Below are 20,396 nucleotides of genomic sequence, written 5' to 3'. Positions count from 1 at the left end.
AATCAGACAATAACAATGAATTTGCAACATCGCCAAGCACTAAATATTAGGCAAGAAATGGCAGATCGGTGGTACATCTGTTTGCACATCTCTGAATTCATCATGGACATTGCTAACCAGTTTGTCGTTTTCTCTTACTGAGCACAGACATAGCCTCAGAGCTCTTAATTCAGCTCCCCAACCAGCCACTGCCAATTGATTAGAGCTGACCTGAAGCACATAGCATTGACTTGTAAAATCTATTTCCTATTCCTAAATAAGGGAATGCATTAACTTAAAAAGGCAGCATAGCATTAAATCAAATGCCTGTCAAAAATGGAACCCAGCTGACACAAATTCAGTTGCATAAACGAAGTCCAAGCCTTTATTACCAGATACAAATTCAGCAATGAATAGAGATGATTCCCACAAGACATGGAAACAGTGTAAATATACATCGATGGATGATTGGATAGATGTAGTGCGATGTACAATGGAGTATTATTTGGCCGTAAAAAAAGAAAGAGATCTTTCCATTTGCAACAACAAGGATAAACCATGAGAACATTCTGTAAGTGAGATAAGTCAGGGAAAGACAAAAGGCTGAATGATATGACTCATGGGTAAAATCGAAAAAGGCCAAACTCCTAGAAATGGAGAATTGATTGGAAGTTGCCAAGGGCCGCGGTGTGGTTGGGGGGAGGATGAGAAGATGTTGGTCTAAGGGTAGAAACTTCCAGTTATAAGAGGAATAAGCTCTGGGGATCTAAGATACAGTATGGCAAATAGAGTTCCCAATACTGTCTTGTATACTTGAAAATTGGTAAGAGAGGAGATCTTAACTGTTCTCACCATAACAACAACAGAATGGTAATTACGTGAGGTGAAGGATGTGTTAAGTGGTAATTATTCCACAACATATACATGTAGCAAATAATCACACTGTGTGAGTTGAAGGTATACAGTGTGATATATCAAATGTGTCTCAATAAAGTTGGAGGAGAAAAGAAAAGTGAGGGTACTGATTGGGAAGAAATGGGATCCTGAAAATTAGAATAGGAGCATGTAGGAAGATCTTTACAAAGCTTGGGATCTTCAACCCCCAAATTATGCTGTCTTTTTAGGCAACAGAAGTATCCCTTCCATCTTATCTGAGGAACTCAACCCTCCTTTGTCTGAAGAATCTATAATGGCCTCTCCTTGTAAGGCACTCCTTCTCCTTCTCAAGAGCGACTCTCATGACCCTCTTTGCTTTCAGACATACAATTAGATTCATGTCCCAGCAAGAACGAGGTACAAAGGACGAGGTACAGAAAGTTACCTGTGAGGAAGTCAATATGCACCTAAGAACTACAGGGTTTTTAAAATCAAGATAGACATAAACCTGGAGAATGTTTGTAGGAATGGGATTATAGTGGAAGGGATATAAAATTGAATCAGGCTCAATTTATTATTATGGGCCCACTAAGCAAAGATTCTGGGTTCATTATTTGGGCTCAAAAGGCTAGGGATGGCTCTAACATTTTGGGGGAGTGATTCTCTAAAATGTGGAGCCAGTGGTGGTCTGTGCTAAATAAAGTTAGAATGCCAGAACTGCTTTGGTATGCTGTAGGGGAAAATATCCAAAGACAAGGTAATTGGAATGTGAGCGTGGATATGTCTTGTAAGATCTGATCACTCATTTTTGGAGGGCCCGGATGATAGGATTTTCTCACGTGACTGTGAGGAATAAATTTGTGAGCATTCCTTGAAAAGTTCTTTGGTGACTCTTCTCTGTAGGTCATAAATTACGGTAGGAACCACTCTATTTAACCAGAATCCCTAAATGCAATGGGAATGATGGGATCCTGGGATGTCAAGGGTAAAGTAAAGGCACTAATCACTAAGGACAAGGTGGGTGTGGTCATCATAATGATAGTAATGTAGTAGCCAAAGTATTACAATGGTAATGGTAGCCAAAGTAGTAAACAGAATATTCTGACTCACAGATCCCTATGTGGTTGGCCAGCTGATCGCGATGTTCCTAGAAAAGAAATTGATGGGGGGGGGGGGCGCACCCGGGTAGCTCAGTCGGTGGAGTGTCCAACTTTGGCTCAGGTCATGATCTCACGGTGAGTTCAAGCCCCGCGTCCAGCTCTGTGCTGACAGCTCAGAGCCTGGAGCCTGCTTTGGATTCTGTCTCCCTCTCTCTCTGCCCCTCTTCTGCTCATGCTCTGTTCTGTCTCTCAAAATGAATAAACATTAAAAAAAATTTTTTTAAAGAAAAGAGATGGGACAGCTCAAAAGGGTAGGGTCGTAAGAACATTCTATTATATGCAGAATTTTGAGCAGTGTGTCCAGCTTTTATTCATCTTGCTTGGGAGGAGAAATGCCCAGATGTATGAGTCTGTGTCAATTCATAGGCTGTGGCTAATGGGTTGGCTCAATGGCCAGGGACTTAGAAGGAACACAATTAGAAAGTTGGTCCCAAGGAAGTCTGAGGAAGAGATATACGGATAGGCTGTGGAGGTAGGCATAGGACGTGAAGATATTTGTGTACAATTTGAATGCTTCTGAAAGGGTCACCTCAGCAGAGGAGAATATTAATGATCAAGTGGAGAAGATGACCCATTCTGTGGACACCAGTCAGCCCTTCCCCCCACCCAGCAACCTCTGCCATTGTCAACGGGCTCATGAGCAAAGTCACCCTGGTGGAAGAAATGTATGCTGTGTATAGGCTCAGCCACATAGGCTAATCATAGTCAACCTTATACGTCCCTCAGTTTTTAAATTGCAGAATACCCAAAGAGAATGAGACTGAACGTCACCGAACAACTTTGCATTTTCTTCCCGGAGAATGGTTTGCAGGATTTTAGCTGTTTGCAGAACATTTGTATCAAGTCTGGCAGACATGTGTTTATTGTCTTTACTTGGGGATTTAAGCAGGGTCTAAGAACACGTGGGGGCGCCTGGGTGGCTCAGTCGGTTAGGTGACCAACTTTGGCTCAGGTCATGATCTCGCGGTTTCTGAGTTCGAGCCCCGCATCGGGCTCTGTGCTGACAGCCCAGAGCCCGGAGCCTGCTTCAGATTCGGTGTCCCCCACTCTCTCTACCCCTCCCCTGCTCACACTTTGTGTCGCTCTGTCTCCCAATAGTAAATAAACGTTAAAAAAAAAAAAAAAAGAACACGTGTGTAGGTGCCAAATTGCTAAGGGGGATAGCTTAGCACTGTGATAGCTTTTTCCACATGTAAACTTGCAAAGGTGATAGTTTCCAAGGATTCAACTGAATTATTATTTAGATGTCACTCTGAAAAGATTACGCAAATGAAACTAGAGACCCTAATCAGTTGGCTGTAAGTAAGGGAGATGATCCTGGATGATCTTGGTAGCCCTTCAAAGTTACACCAAGGCTTCCTGGGAGAAAGAGAATGAGAGCAGAGACACAAATAGAGAGACATCTGTGGATATTTCGCTCATGCCTTTGGGTTCCAGTCTGGATGTGAACTTCTTTTCCTGAATGCCTGCATCAGAGTAGTTTGGACTTTCAGACTTCCTTAGCCAGTCCCCACGATGGCATAAACCAATTCCTTGTAATAAGTAAATATTAAAAATATACATATACGTGGGGCCTCCCCTCTACTTACAAGATGGCATGCCATCTGATTCATGAATCATTTAATAAAGCCAATTAGATTATATACATGATAATCATGTATATACATATGTGTGTGTGTGTGTGTGTGTGTGTGTGTGTGTGTGTGTGTGTATCCTACCAGTTCTTCTTCTCTGGTTAAATCCTGACCGACACGTGTGCTTTGCAGAGTCCCAATTCTGGCATCACAGAGCAGCATTCAGAAGAGTAGGTCTGAAGCAAAGAGACAATACGGTAATAACCAGCCCATGGAGCTTTACTCAAGAGGGGCAGATAGTCGCTCTATGACCAGAAATGAGAACGGGCGTGGAGGTGTGTGTGTGTGCAGGGCTTCCCCTCCTCAAGAGTCTGGAGGAGAAAGGCCCATCTGGGCGGCTGAGACAGAAGTCCCTCAGCCCAGCCTTCGAGGAGCTGCACAAGTGACTGAGGGAGGCTGGCCTGGGAGAGAGCGTGCTCCATGGCCAAAAGGCCATGGGGTGGGCAGCTGACCAATAGCAGGCCAGCATTTCCAGGACAGAAACTAGCATCACCCAGGGGAGCAGAGAGACTTTTTTCTCTGTCCTTGTTCAGAGAGAGCCATAGGGAGATAGCCCCGTGCTGGAGGGATGGGCTCCTTGGCCTTGCAGAGTCCCCCAGGGCAAGCGGTGCCCCACGACCTCTTACTTCTGTCTGTCATGCTGCTGCTGCTGGCAGGGATGGGACGTGTGGTGACAGCCTCTAGGTCAGCTTTCACGGCCAAAGCTCTTCATAAGAGTAGCTCATCTGAGTCCCAGCCTTACTGGCAGCAACCCCGCAAGAAGAACCATCCCAAAGTAGCACAGGAAACCCGGGTGAAAAAGAAAGAAGTAGGGGAGTATTCTGGGATGGCACCATGACTCTAGTATATTCCAGGACTCCCAGAATTATCGTAGTCTTCTCTGGTTAACCTTAGTATTTTATAAAAAACAAAACACAAAACCAAACCAAAACAACGAAGAGTCTCCACTGCAGTATCTGCAAAGCACAGACAGGTAACGCAGGTGCAGAGAGTAGATCAGGTGTGGCCTCTGACACTCCAGGAGACAGGTGGTCCCTCGGAAGGAGCCAACTTCACACAGCCCTCGTTTCCTGATGCCAACGGGGAGCTTGGCCCACTGTTCCCAATCTTCTGGGTTCTTTTAGAGAAGCCAAAAAAAAAAAATCCAGATTTTGATGAGACATCTTCCAAGTTTTCAATGTACAGCAATTTTTTTCAAGCACTATGTAGGTCAAAGAAAATACATCTGTGTCCTCCTGTTTGCAACTCAGCTCTAATCGTTAGTGAAATTGGAGATAAAGTGGGATTAGCTTAATCTCATTTCCTTTCCTTTCCTTTTCCTCTTCCCTGAGGCTTGTGCCCTCCGAGCCTGTGTGCTATGTAATCCGTCGGTACTTTGTTTCTCCATCTAAGAGCACTGACTGGCCACCTCAAACCATATTACCAAGTAATTGAAAGGAGAAATAGTGCTTCTCAATTTAACGGCTGTGAAAACTCACACAAGAAACCACACCGGCTGACAGGGACACCTGGCTCACTGGTTTAAAAGGAGCTAGTGATAAATTCAAATGGAACTTGAAGGTTTACAAAGTATTTCTTGTCTATTTTTTGTGGCTTGTGTTTTGTTCTTAGCTGTATGGTCTGTCCCCCAACAACACCCACCATCATGCGGATCGAAATCAACTGTTGAGGGATGCACTCAGACAACTCCTGAAAGCAATTACCTGACAGTGCTTATTTTGATGTGGCTTCACCGAACGCTAATTAGCAGCCGGTTTACTGAGGGTAGCCGTCCGTTCTCTCTTTTGTCTATGCAACGTGCTGGCTAACCTCCCCATTACCAACTTTATCCCCTATGCAGTTAGCACCTTCCCAGATTCTTTCTGCAACTGGATCCTGAATCTATCTGTGGGTTGTAGTGATGCCAAAGGAAAAAAGTAAAGGAATTTTAAGTGGGACCCTCTCAGAGTAGTTGAGGAACAGTTAAGTTACCTGTTATGGGGTTTAGGGCAGGTCATCACCAAATATGCCACTTTGGCATATTGATTATTTTGAATTAAAGTTAATTAAGAAACCACAGGTGCAAGGATACACTGACTTTCCTTTGTCCCCCTGAAAACAGGAAATACATTTTCCATGTGAAAGGTACCTTCCCTGTACCAGGAGAAAGATCCCCGCCACCAGAGATCAGGAATTTTAGGGATGAGAAGGCTGCGTAAACAAAACTTTACTTCTTCACTAATTTCACTAATTGTGAAATTTCACAAATTTGTTGTTTCTTCATCTAAAAGGTATAAAAGCTGCCTTCTTGGGTCATTTCTTTGAGTCTCCTGTCTCTATGAGTTCCTGTAATACAAGATGAAATTTATTTTCCTCCTGTCAATCTGTCTCGCGCCAATTTAATTATTAGACCATCCAAAGAACCTGAAAGGGAAGAAAGGAAAAGTTCTCCTCTTGTACACCTGCTTCCAAAATATTCTTCTCTCCCAGCATGAATTTGAATATTGGCAGATGTTTGGAGGGGATAAGCTATTTCAGACCAAGGAGCATACAGAATAAATTTACCTCAGGAAATGCTGGCAATAGAGAATAGGAGTTCAAAATGGATTTTCTAAAATGCACGGTGAATGAAAATGTCTTGTTTTGGTTTTGTGTCTGAATGTTTCCCCACAACTGAAATTGAACACAAAGGATTTTAAAAAGAAATCTGAACACTTCTCTGTGGGAGATTTTAAAAATGGATCCTTGGCTTTTAGTAAGGAGGAATTAAACACACAGTGCAAGGCTAAAGGTGCAAATTTTACAAGGTAATGAAATTCAAATCCAAGGAGATGAAGTCAAGAAAATGATATCCTCTTTCACCTTTACTAATGCATGAATACCTTGATTATAAGTATCAGCAAATATTTTTCACGAATTATTTTCAAATTATGTTTCTAAGGATATTGATACTAATAACATTTATAAAATACGACAAGCATTAGGCTTGTCACGAAGGCAAAATAAAACAAAAAAAGAAGATAATGTATCCAGCTAATTCACACAGAAACCATACTATTCAGGGAAAGAGAGATTTGGGATCTCCAGAAACTTCTGAGTAGTTATGGATCCCATGTACCAGATATTAGCTGTTTGTTTGTTTGTTTTTTCACTTTGTCTTTCTGTTTCAGATTATGTTCAGAGGCTGTCCAAACAGGCTATGTTCAAACACAATATCCAGATCATCTGCTGGTTTTCACAAGTTGCTTGGCCAGCAGAATGGGACCCGCTGCCTCTGCTTTTGGAGATCAGCATCCACACATCTGCAATGCACCACAGCCGGTCCCTTATTATACTTTCAGTATTCTGAGTGGTTCCCATTGGAGTCCCCGGTTAAGCTCAGGCTGCTTAAGACATAAGTAAATGAGAAGCAGCATGAATTTTCTTCGTGGGGATGGGAAAGTCAGAAAATTTGAAGCTTGTTCTCTTTCTGTCCACTAATTCACTATACTGTTTATATTCTTGAATATCTGTCTTTCTGAACCCGTGGGGGAGGTTTAGCATGGATCACCTTGTGGAGAATAAAGCACCTTGTGTACACAGTCAAAAGCTGCACTGTCTGTGCTCCCCAGAGCCTGGGTCTGGACCTCCTCAGCCCCTTGTTCCTTCATGATACCCAGAAGGGGCAAGTGAGGGCCCGCCCAGCAAGAGCACAAACAAGGCGGTAAACAGGTGTTGGAGGGAGCCATGCATGGGCATTGCTTCCTGCTTCCTTCCTCCTCACTTCAGAAACCAACAACACAGGAAAGCAGTGAGCCCCAGCTTGAGCCTGAAGAAGCCCGGCAACTCTACATTTTGTTCTTCTGGATCCTAGGCTATCCTGTTGGAGGGAGAATGACCATGTGGAGGGGAATCAAGGCACCTTGTTAACAGCTAAGACCAAAGCCAAGGCATGTGAGTGAGGCCATCTTGGCTCTACTAACCTCAGTGATGCCCGGTCAGCATCTGTGTTTTAAGCATCCTGAGGTTAACTGAGATGAACCTTCTCCTCTAAGCTCTGAGCCCACCTTCTCAAACCACAGAATCATAAGCAACAAAATGATGTTGTCTTGGGCAACTGAGTTTGGAATGATTTGTTATCAGCAGAAGCTGACACATGAAGGTAATGGCATTTTCCCAAATTACTAAGGCCTTTTAAAAATCAAACCGAATAGTAAATATTAGAAGCCCCTTTAAACTTATAAGTGGTTTAAGCTGAAGAGAATTAGTAGTAGTATAACTAATACTTTATATTACACTAGTTTAAGATGTCAAGAATTTGTATATAAAATACTGGCACCCTGAACAGTACTGAGGGCAGGGAAGGGGAAGGAAACAAGGAGATGAGGTGCATGCTTTAATAATTATAATAGTAGCTATTATTTTTTGACTGTATGCTAAGTGACAGGCACTGTGCTGGTCAATTCACAAGGCCCCAGGGAGGTCCACTACAGTGACCCCATTTTACAATGAGAAAACTGACTCTAGAGTGAGTGCAACACTGAGCTTCGTGCAACAAATAAACGGATGTGTCAGAATTATCCACTTATCTGAAGCCAAAGCTCTTTTCAATGTTGAACGTTGACCATGTTTTTCTGCAACTCCTTCACAAGTGCTTAGTGACACAGCCTCAATTCTGTCGAATCCTTTTGGAAAACGCTACTCGAAGGCCAGATTCAAGGCAAGAGGAAAGAGACTCCATTTCTTGGAGGAAAGACTGGTGTGTGTGTGTGTGTGTGTGTGTGTGTGTGTGTGTGTGTGTGTGTGTACAGGGATGGGTGGAACTATTGGCGGTTATCTCTACAAGACAATCTTATACCCTATTTTACACAGGAGGAGACTGAGGCCAAAAGAAGTTGGGCCACTTGTTCAATGTCACGTAGTCAGTATAAAGCAGAACTAGAATGAAGATCCAGCTGTGAAAGTCCAAGTTCAAGTGGTAGATAATTGTACGGATATTTTGCAGTCAAAGAGAACAGTCCATCCTGAATAGCCCAGCTGGGGAGGGACTTAGACACTTAGAGAGATCTGCCATATTTTATTGGTTGACAGTGTTGGAAGGGAAAGTGACAGCATTGCCCCTCAACAGTGGGCAGTGTTGCAGTGTTTAAAAGATGACAACAGACAGGATTTGGAATAGTAGGTCATGACCCCTGACTCCTGGATTCTGAACAGCACAGCGGCGTCGAAAAGCTCCATCATTGCCAACGTCATTCCAGGGAAGGATTCCATTTAAATAATGTATGTTCTGGCTCCTAGGAGTGGACAGTAGTGTTTTATTCATCTATATTTAGAATAGTAATTGTTTCTCAAGGTTTTACACTGTGTTATAATTATTCTATGTGCTGAAAAGAAAATAAGCTTAAAATGTGCTGGGATACAGAATAATATGAGTTCACAGAATATTAGTTTTGTCATCAAGCAGCATTACTCTAATTCTTTATATTACTTTATTTCAAACAGACCAATTATTCCCACTGAAAAAGCAAGTGACCAGAGGAATAAGAGAGAGGGGTCCTTAGCTTTATGGTCAGGAGATTTCAACAGCAGCCAGATGATCCAGGCCAAAGAGATACAGTAGCCAAAGAGATTTTGAGTGGGCACCACAGAATAATCGAGAAGTCATTCTGAGTGCTGGTATTACGACTACCCTGTCACATATGTCAGTATTCGCCAGTGGGCCATCCCAGGATGCCACTATGGTCACTTCATTTGAAATTAGGTGTGGACATAACAGAAAAGCCCAGTTCCTTCAACTTTAGAAAATTATACTTCCTCTCCTCCCAAATCCCTCCTGGTTAAACAGTTATGCTTCTAAAACAGAGGTATGGTTAAATCAGCTATGTATGGCCAAAAGAGCTGCTGTTGCTTTCTTTGGCTCACAACCCCCAGCCACCAAGCTAGGATACTCAGGTGTGTCCTATATGAGTGGGTGTCACTAAAGATGGGTGGAGGGTCAGGGATCCTCTCCCAGCCAGCCGGGGCTGCTGCTGCATTTCTACCGAACCAGCTCATGGAAGGGAAGGTCATGATGTAAGATTGTTTTTCAGGACGTCATCGAATGAACAAGAAAGCTCAGCTGACCACTGTAGCTCAGTGTGTGATAGGGAGCAGTCTTACAGTACTTTTTCCTTGGCTCCCATCATCAAAAGTAGAGACGGACCGTTTGTGTAGAAAAGTTCCATTCTCTGTTTCCTCTGCACACTGATATCAACTAAAAGAAAGCTCCCCGTGTCTTCCTTTAGTCTCTCAACTCTACCCACAGAATGCTTCTGTACTTCTAACGTTTGGGATTTTTTTTTTTCCCATACCCAGCAATTCTCTAATTCTCTACAGACACCAGCTGGGTCCTACTATTCAAGTCTGACGCTATCCACCTGGAGTTAGTGTCAGATCCTACAGGTTAAGGTTGAGGGCTCAGTCCTACGAGACTGTCCTGCCCCCACACGTAGACACCAATCTTAAGTAGTGGGTCCACACGTTACCCACAATTTCCATCTGACTTGACTACAAATCAGGAGTTTCCACAGTCTCTTCCTCACTTTCATTATTTTGCCAGAGTGACTCCCAGAACTGGGGAAAACAGTTTACTGACTAGATTACTGGCTTATTATAAAAAGATACAACGCAGGAACATTCAGGTGTTAGAGATGCCAAAAGAAAGATATGTGGGAAAGGGTGTGGGCTACGTGCTTTCTCCAACTTCGCCACCCTCCCAACCCTTTCTCATCTTCACCAACTAGGAAGCACCAAACCCCTTGGAGTAGGAGTTTTTGGAGGATTCATTACATAGGCCTCGTTGATTATACCACTGGGTGTTGGTGATTGAGCCCAGTCTCCAGCCCTTCTCCCTGAGCCTGGAGGTCTGGAGCGCAGGTTTGAGGGTAAAGGGATGGTGTATGGAGGGCAAGGGTTGAAAGTTCCAACCCTCTAATTACTTGGTTGGTTCCCCTGGTAACCTAGCCCCCAGGGTTACCTGAGGTTGAACCAGGAGCCCTCAGCCATCAATCATCTCATTTGTATACAAAAAGAGACTTATCACCCTGAAAATCCCAAGGGTTTTAGGAGCTCTGTGCCAGGAAAGGTGGGGTGCAGTGAACAACTATGTATTTCTAATTAGCAATCTTCTCAATAGTGCATCAACTCTAAAGCTGCCCCATCAAAATCTGGGGCTTAACTTCCGTGTGGGTTAATTACTCCTCAGATTGTTCCATTAAATGAAGCGTATGCCTACTTGCTCAACTGCCTTACTTTTCCTTTGGAAATAGGCTGATAACTACAGCTTTCCGCAACTTAACATTTGTCCATAAACAGGGACAGTGTCTCTTAATGCTTAATGCTAAGTTGCTATTCTAAAATCTTGGATATTTTCAGCTATATAGTACTCACTTCCTATTTTTGCCCCCAAGGTCAATGATTGTGTAAGGAACCCTGTACACACACTTCAAACCAACCGTACCCAGAAGTGTGTCCCCGAGGCCCTGAGATCAGGGCCAGGTGCTGTGTCCTAGTGGTCAATCTCAGACTAGGACAGGGCATCGGTGGCTCGGCGTCGTCATGTGTGGAGTTTTTAGAGGCTGGCCCAGAAGGCAGCTTCCTCAGGGAGGAAACATATCCTCCTAACAAAGCTCCCTTTTACTGAACATTTTCTAGGAGCCATTCTGCCATGCACTTTGCATGCGTAATTTTAGTTCATCTTCACAACTTCAGAGAATGGTGCCCTCCCCATTGAACAGACAAAGACACTGAAGCTTACTGAGTCTGAGACACTTATTTTCTGTCAAAAAGCTAACAAGTAGAAGAACTGTGATTTAAATCCGGTTATGTCGAATCCCACAGCATTGGTCTGTATCATAACGATAATACAACAACAAAGCAACAACAACAAAACGGATATTCAGTAGACCCCCCAAACCAGTGTTGAAAGAGCTGAGGATAGGAGGGAGAACCCATCATAGTCCCCCCCACCCCATCCCCTCCCCCCCCAACCCTTCCCCCCACTCCCCTTCCCTAAGAAGGCTTAGGGACACAGGTTGGGGGTTAATAAGTCTCAGCGGAACCCACTAGGGTAAAGCAACCCTCCCAGCCAGGAGAGGGCACAGGAGATGTGCGGACAGCTTCTTCTACTGAAGTCTAGATGTTCTCCATCTCCCTTAGAGCCCTGCCACAATTAATCTTTGCTTGAACCCCCCCAATCTTCAGTAACCGTGAAAAGAATTCAATATATTCTCAGATCCCAGCATCCCACTTCAGCAACCATCAAAAGAAAAACAAAGTGGGAGTTTCTTGCACCGTCATACATTTTTGTATTTATATGAATAAAACTTCATAAGATACACAAAACTTCTGAAAGTAGAGATCGTCGTTGCATTCTTGGAGAAGAGACGCTTCACACGAGAATTTTGATAAATAATATGTATTCAGCACTTCCATGTGAGGGACTGTGCTAAGTGCCTTAGATTATGTCATGTATTCCTTTGTAAACCCGATGGAGTTACGGCTCAGCCTGAGAAGCTGAAGTTTAGTGTTGGAGCTAAATCTGATGCTGTCACAGAACGCAAAAGGCTTTCCGCTTCGGGTGCATCAGCCAAGAGACCAGACCAAGTGTTTTGCTTTAAGCAAATGGCTTTTGATTACTCATGGCAAGTAAGGAGACAGGAAGATCATTCTCAGGGCTTTGAGAACCAACACAAACTTCAGGGTTGCTTTATACTGGCAGCCAGCAACCTTGTGGTCAGTTTTTCTTATAGTCGGAAGCAGCCGCCGGAACTTCGCAAAACCTGTATAATCATTTAAGCATGACCTAAAAGGCATTTGTTTTCCCCTGCGATTGCCCTGAAACTTTACAATTTTCTTTGTTCCCAGACATCCGCTCCCTTGAGTAACTTCGGTGGGCTTCCCAGGAACAGGGCAGTTCTCAAGGACTCGCAGTTTGTTTGAATTTCTCGCTGTAGTCCTTGCTGACTTTATCCCTAACGAGCGATTCTAATAGCTATCTTTGTATTAGCACTTAAGCTATATTCCTAGTAATGACGTGTATCTCCTTTAGCCTTGGAAGTTGTTGTTTGTATGTTGCTATATATGTCTATATTAATGGCTCTCAGATATAAGGCTGATCTATGTAATGTAGAAATGTAAGTTACTCACCCTCAAAGCATGGCCTGTTTAGGGGCCAAGGTTAGGCTGTCCTAAAGTGTGCCACTTTGGCATATTGGCTATTTTAAATAAAAGTTACTTAAGAGACAGCTTGTATAAGAAGGGCCTCAGACCCTCCTCTGTCCCCTAAGATCAAGGAATAAATCTCCCATGTGAAAGCCAACCTCCCTGTACTAGGAGGTAAAGAAACATCCATATTACCAGAGACAGGAAATTTAGAACCAAGGAGGCTATATAAACAACTCTGTCACTTTTTGCTAATGTACTACCACAGACCACATTCTGTTTAGAATTGCTTACTAATTAAAACTCCCAAACACAAGTTTTCTTTGTCCTGTCAATTGTTCACAAGTTTATTGTCTCTTTATCTGAAAAGTATAAAAACTGCCTGCTTTCGTCATTTTTTTTTTCTGTTTCAATTTCATTGTTGGGTCTCCTTGCACATACAATAAAACTTTTCTCCTGCTGTTTAATTTTTTATTTTTCCTGCTGTTTAATTCTTAGTCCAACTGGAAGACCTTGAAGGGCAGAGGAAAAACTTTTCCTTCCCCTCACCTGAATACTTGTCCCTTACTGTATTTCCTTCCTTACCAATGGAATTTCGTGTGCCTATAAATCACATGGGTATTTTGTGAAAATGCAGATTCTGATTCAGCAGATCTGGGGTGCAGCCTGAGAGTCTGAATTTCTAATAAGCTCCCAAGTGCTGGCTTAGGGGTCATGTTGCAAGGATCCATGTAGGATCCCTACTAAATCCATGTAGCAAGGGTCTCAGGTGTTGCGTCCCAGATTGAAACTCACAGTGTCGAATGAATTCTGGGTGTCCCCGAAGGCATCGCTGCCTTAGCTAGCTGGGCGGGTCCTGAGATGTTGTACCTCAGACCTCATCAAGACATGGAGTTGGGGCTGAGAAGGCAGCACTCTCTGCAGGTACTTGTTCCCAGCTGAGGAAGCGGGGAGATGTAACTGTCCCCACTCTCCTGGGGCAGCTACAGGTTTGAGCTCACATTTTAGAATGTTTACATCAATCCCCGGCCTGGGGGGTTATTTATGTTCTAGTGAGCTGGTGATTAAGTGCTATTGTAAGATTAAGAGTTCACAGCTGCAAGGCTGGTATTGGTAAATAAAAACTGCCTTATTATTATTTTTAGCTTTCCTGGGGGCCAGATGGAGACCAGGTGCTTTACCTTAATGTGAGTGACAGCACAGTTCTGCTCAGTGAATGCTCAGCGAGGAATGACTGCCGGCTTGCGTCGCGTACACAACTGATGGGCTTTGTAAGTTATCCTTGCACTGAATTTGTTTCACGTTAAGTATCATTTTCCCAATGACTTTCACCATGACTTCAGATTAAATTTATGTTGTTTTGTATTACTGAGTAATGAGCCTGAGCTTATTTTTACTCTTTTTGAGTAATTGAGCAAGCTGTCACCACCTTCCTTGAGAAAATATGTACTCAAGAGGATCAGCGACACAGTATTGCATACATACGAGCACGCACCGAGCACAGAGCTCTTGGAGAGTTTCCTCACCTGCCAAATGGCAGATTCCTTCCACCTTTATGAATCTGTGATATTATGATTCTTGAGTAACGATTCCTAAACTTTCTTGTACCTAATTTACTTGGAGGTCCTGTTATGCAGATCCTGATTAGTAGGTCTGGGTTAAGACCCAAGATACTGCATTTCTAAGAAGCTTCCAGGTGATGACAGTGATGTTGGTGCATGAACCAAAGCTCTACTAAATAACTTTAATGCTCCTTCTCGCATCGAGGAGCTGATGGTTTCTTTATGTAAGCAAAGATATATACACTTAGGAGGGTTCATATTTAAAGAAACTTCAACGTACCTTTGAACATTATTTTTAAAAAATCTAACCATAAAACACTTATCTACTTTTATGTATCAAGTTTACCACTGTGCACTTATTATTTTTGGCTAATTTTTTTAAATTAAAAACTGACAATTCCAATTGCTGGAAAAGATGTGGAGGAATAGGAGCTCCCGTTCAGTTTTGATGGTACAGCCATTTTGGGAGATAGTTTAGCAGTTTGTTATAATGCTAAACGTGATCTTACTGGATGACTCAGAAATCACCCTCCTGAGTATTTGATAATTTGAAAACTCATACACATATGCAATGTGCATGCAGTGTTTATAGTAACTTTATAATGACTAGAAACTGGAAGCAACCAATGTGTTCTTCAATATGTGAATCTATAAAGAAACTCTGGTATATCTTTACAATGGAAAACGATTCAGGGGCGCCTGGGTGGCTCGGTCGGTTGAGCGTCCGACTTCGGCTCAGGTCATGATCTCACGGTCCGTGGGTTCGAGCCCCGCGTCGGGCTCTGGGCTGATGGCCCAGAGCCTGGAGCCTGCTTCCGATTCTGTGTCTCCCTCTCTCTCTGCTCCTCCCCCGTTCATGCTCTGTCTCTCTCTGTCTCAAAAAAATAAATAAACGTTAAAAAAAAATTTAAAACAAGGGAAAACGATTCAACAATAAAAAGCAATGATCTATCTAAACCTCACAATGCACAGGTAATGTTAAACGTGTTACTAAGTTAAAGAAACCGGTCTGAAAAAAAGTGAAATACTATATTGTTATAATAATGTGACATTTTAACAAAAGCAAAACTAAGACGAAGTAAACATATCAGTAATTGCCAGGGTTCTGGGTGGGAAAAGAATTGAATATGTGAAGCACAAGGAAATTTTTTTAGGCAAATAAAACTGTTTATCATATTACAATTGTAGATACGTGCCACTATGCTTTTGCCAACATCCATAGAACTTTATGGCACAAAGAGTGAACATTGATATATGAAATAAACGGTGATCATTTAGGAGGTTGAGGGAACCAATTATGGAATGCAGAAAGTTTACAGAAGAATCTGTATAAAGACGATGAGGGGAAAATGTGCTGAACTAAGTCACTCTGGAAACGAGTAGAGACAGTTAAGATTAAAGGCAAAGTGGACTGTATGTAAACACTGTCCTCTCATTGATGAAGTTGTTTCCCATGTCTGTATGGGCTAAAAATTACGAAACTGCTATACATGTATACTGGAACTGACGAAATAAATTAATATCAGCTTGTATGAGCCAGGTTTCTCACTGTTGGAGTGGCAGTTTACAGATAAGCAAGGGAATAAGGTCAAAATGATCCAAGTAGTAATTAATTAGAGTTTCAGGCATCAGTATGAATTCATGTTTAGGTTAACGCAGATAGAGACATTTTCATATAGAAACATTTACAAATACACGTATATGCAGATTGGTATTTACAAATATACTTTCTTGCCTTGTCAGCTGAAAAGACCCGAAGCAACAAGACCAATGCCATTCACCAATAAAGGGAACCAGGTCTCCTTGGAAAATGGCTGATTCTAGGACCGAGACAGGTAATACACAACATGGCCTAGAAAATCTTGTAGTGCCAGCAAGCAAGGAAGTGCTAAGACAACAACAATAAAAACCTCCAACTATAGGGAGGTATGTCAAAGGGTCACAGGAGCCAACCGAAGGAAGTTTCAGTTGCCAAACCTGGAACAATTTGAGCAAATACGTAAAGCTGTATCTGATCATAATGTACAGTATAATATAAATATCCATGCTTTCATTAAACTTGCAAAATCAAGTATGGTCATTGTAGGGCTGACTTTGATAGGCAATTTGCCCTCATATTGAACTCCTATCTTCACAGTCTCTATTCAAGTAGGTATTGGTCCTCCAGAGACTGATGCCTGTTGAACATAGACTTGGCTAATCTGTTGGCCAATCACTCTAGAAGCTGGCTAAGCCAACGGTACTAAACTTCCTGGATGTGGGGGATAATTATGTGACGGGATCTAGTTCAGTGGATCCTTGCTGTTATATGTTGCCATCAGTCTTGGGCAGGTGTTCTCACCGAAGCACAGGATACAGGATATTACGGCTCATCCTTTGAAAGTAAGGGTACATGATTATGTAAAACTAATATGCATGATTTCCCCCCAGCTCCCTATAACCCTTCCTTGCTTCTGTCTAGAAATGCCAATGCTTAAATGAGAAATTTAAACCAAGCAAATGAAACTCTTTGAGGGAAACATCCTTTTTCTTTATGGGGCTGCGCTGAGATCTCCTTAATGTGATAGCTTAAGGAATCAGAAGTAGTAAATCAGATGTTTTTACCACCGCCGAGACATATTTTTTTAACTCCCCATGAATCTCAAGCTAATTTACAAGCTTTGATTGGTTCCGACCTTAAATGAAGCTCAGGTAGGTCAGGTGAATAGTCTCACTGGTCCAATTTCCTTCCATTACATGCAGGCTACATCCTTCTATTTCGAAAGTGTGTTGATGATGTTTTGTCACTAATGACTGGCCTGTCTGGAGTCTCTGAGGACAACAATGGCTTTTAAAGGGGGTTGTAATTGTTAGACTGTGCCAGTGCTCCTTGTGATCTTGTGATCCTTGTTGTGCACAGCAGTTACCTAATACCCCCAAGGCCCCTAGAGAATTAAACTAAAGCTTTCCGGTGCCATCTGGTATATAATATTTTTAAAAGGAAAAAAATGAACAAAACCTCTGGTATGAAGCTGCAATGTAATTACAGTTTAACCTAAGGAAGGAAGAAATAGGAGCGATAATTTAATCAATAACAAATACATAATAAATGTCTTTGTATACAAAACTCTGCCGGTGAAAGGGACATGTGGCTCTAGCAAAATAGAGTCTCTGACCTCAGTGAACTCACAATCTAGTGGGAAAAACAGATGCATAAAAGCAAACTATAAAACAATGAGGAAAGAAGCTCAATTGTGTTTAGATGAAAGGGACTAGGGATAAAGCTAAAGAAGAGGGACTGATTCTTTTGGGATAAAAGATGGAACAGAGAAAGTATTGCCAAGGAGATAATACTAAATTTGGTTCCGAAAGATGAGTAGAAATTTCCTGAAAGAAAAGACCAGGGAAGGATATTCTAGGCAGATAGAAGAGAAAAATCACAGATTTGGCACTGTACATATGCTTATGTGTTGGGGGAAAGTTGGATAATACCATAGAGCAAGAGCATTTCTAGTCAAAGTATAGTCCGTGGACCAAAAACATCAGCATCAACATCTGGGAACTTAATAGAAATGCTTATCAGATCCTAATCCAGACTGCCTGGATGAAAATTTCTGGAAGTAGGACCCTGCATTCTGGGTTTTCCCCCACATCTCTGAGTGATTCTGACACAAGTTTGAGAAGTACTGAACTATAACACCAACTGATTTTGGAGACCAACTATAATAAAGGGAAGCAAGATAGATTGTAGGAGGGACCAGATCTTGATGAGTCATTGTCCTTAATTAAGCATAACTAAGGCAACTGAAAATATAGTGAATGGAATAAATGCTAGGTTTTACAAGAAAAACACGTTATCCCAAAATAAACATAATCTTGGGTTATGAACACCGCAATGAGGTTCTAAGAACCAAGAACAAACTAGATGTGTCCACTTCCAAAGACCCGAACAGAGCAAGCCCAAGTTAAATATCAAGAGAGAGAGAAATTGTAAAGAGGACTGAATGTCCATCCTGAAAAATTGTGTGAAAGAGATGTGAGTTGAAATGAAAGTACAGTTCACCTTTTCTTGGCCAAGTTCTTTCAAGTATCTCTTTCATTCAACATGTGTTGAACACCTACCATGTGCTAAGTATTTTGACACACACTGGGGACATAAGCCAAGTGAGACTCATCTCTCCCTCAGGCAGATTATGCATAATGGTCACTGCCATTTATGGAGTCCTTACAAAGTGGTAATCACCATCTAACATTATAGAGAATCTTAACCTGTAAGCAACAATAAGTAACTTACACACGTTTGTCTGCTTATAAAGCTCACGTTCCTTTTTTAATACCATATTATCTCTTTGCATAAAGTCAGAGGAAATTCATTGGTATTAATAATGATACTGCTAAATGTATCTCCAGACTGAATAGATCAAAAGCATTGTACTATAAATAGGCCAAGGCCTTTGATGATGGACCTGCCATGTATTTCTGCCAGATTTTAAGTTCATCTTTGCCTCTTCTGGATTTGACTGTCTTATTTGTCTTCTTGTTTGGGTAGCTTGGTTGACCTTCTGCACCATTTTTGGTCTTGATGATTCCTGGGTTGCTCCCATGGTTATGAGTAGTATACTCTGCTCTTCTCTAAAACCTTATTTTGGCGTCTTCAATTCCCATCCCCCTGCTTACTTCACCTCCCCCCAGATCATTGTGACGTTTAGACAATAGGTGGCCAAGTTTGAAAATCAGACCGGAGGTCACAGGCAATCCAACAAATTCAAAACGACCAAGTAGTCAGTACCACCATATTGGAAAAAATACTGGAGAATATGCTGCAAACCTACTAATTGTCAGAATTTGGCCAGTTTTGATTAGGTTCATTACATCACGATGGGACACGCTAAGAAAAGGCTTGGGTCTAGATTCATCCACTGGCACGGGGCAGGTACTGGGGAGAAGAACCAGCGTCAGAATATGAGAGGCGGCCCCACTGAATGACAGAATGGAGCCATGAAGGGATAGGAGCACGTGGCAGGTGATGGGTCCAGCAGTGATAGGGAGTCCGACATGCAGTATTGGAGTGTCCCAAAAGAAAAGTCAGAATTGTAGGCATTCACTCAACGTCAGGGTCTGTGCAGTTGATTAAAATAAAAGAAGGAATCTGATCCTCAGTGAACAAAGTATGGAATGAGTTCTAAAGTATGGAATAGTTATGATGGCAGTGCTTAGTGCTAGGGGAACATGAAATCAGAACACATATCTAGAGGTAAGTGTTGAACATCACCAGGTGGACAACTGGGACCGAGGCCAATTTCCAGGTAGAAAGGCGCCATGAGCTAATATACAGAGATAGTGTGAACATTTGATGGGAACATTTGGCAGAAGTTGGAGATGTGCCCACTGATAGAGTCTCTAAGGTGCCTGGCATCTCTACCCTTGCATAACCATTTTTAATCACCTCTCTTTCCAAGAGGGAGACAGAGATGCTATAGAGAAAGGGCAACTGAAGCTGGTTAATAATGGTGCAAGAACAGGCAATTTACCTGTCTCTAAATCTGACATATTTATTCATTCAGAAATGTATTTATTAGTATGTGCATGAACATACATATTTATTTGGAAAAAGATATTATTTTAATCCACTTAATTGACTTTTTTCTAGTTCCCTGTCTGTGTTAGGTGCAAGTCATGTGGGGTTAGTAACTTCCCTGGCCTCATTTAATCAATGTTTGCTCTTCTGAGCAAACATGCCTTGCCCCAGACCACACTGTAGGGATGACCTGGGATTGACGTGGGAGTGAAGTTCTCTTGCATCTCTCAGTGCAGCCGGCTGAACGAGGCTGAGGAGGTGGCTCCAGTTAACATCACATGGAGCAGAAAAACCACCCAACTGGGACCTGCCTGAAATCCTGACCCACAAAGTTATGAAAAACAGCACATTGCTGTTTTAAGCCCCTAAGCTTTGGATTGATTTGCTACACAGTCCCCGCTCTACCCCATTAGTCTCAGTCAGAGTACATTCTTGCTTGGGGCCAGAAGGAGGAGCCACCTTGTGTAGT

At 42.4% G+C, this 20,396-nt stretch overlaps 1 long non-coding RNA gene across 1 annotated transcript in view; it reads left to right on the top strand.

The window, feature by feature from the left end:
- Nucleotides 1-13,958: 13,958 nt before the first annotated feature.
- Nucleotides 13,959-20,396, top strand: part of LOC131511725 (uncharacterized) — a 70,703-nt gene continuing 64,265 nt past the window's right edge. Inside the window, exons 1-2 of the long non-coding RNA XR_009261692.1 lie at nucleotides 13,959-14,079; nucleotides 16,114-16,205. This is a non-coding gene — a long non-coding RNA (uncharacterized LOC131511725). The remainder of the gene's footprint in view (nucleotides 14,080-16,113; nucleotides 16,206-20,396) is intronic.

Source organism: Neofelis nebulosa, chromosome 5 (genome assembly GCF_028018385.1).
Source record: "Neofelis nebulosa isolate mNeoNeb1 chromosome 5, mNeoNeb1.pri, whole genome shotgun sequence".
NCBI classification, from domain to species: Eukaryota; Metazoa; Chordata; class Mammalia; order Carnivora; family Felidae; genus Neofelis; species Neofelis nebulosa.
The sequence above is the reverse complement of the archived record's forward strand: the minus strand, read 5'-3'. Positions and strand labels throughout refer to the sequence as shown.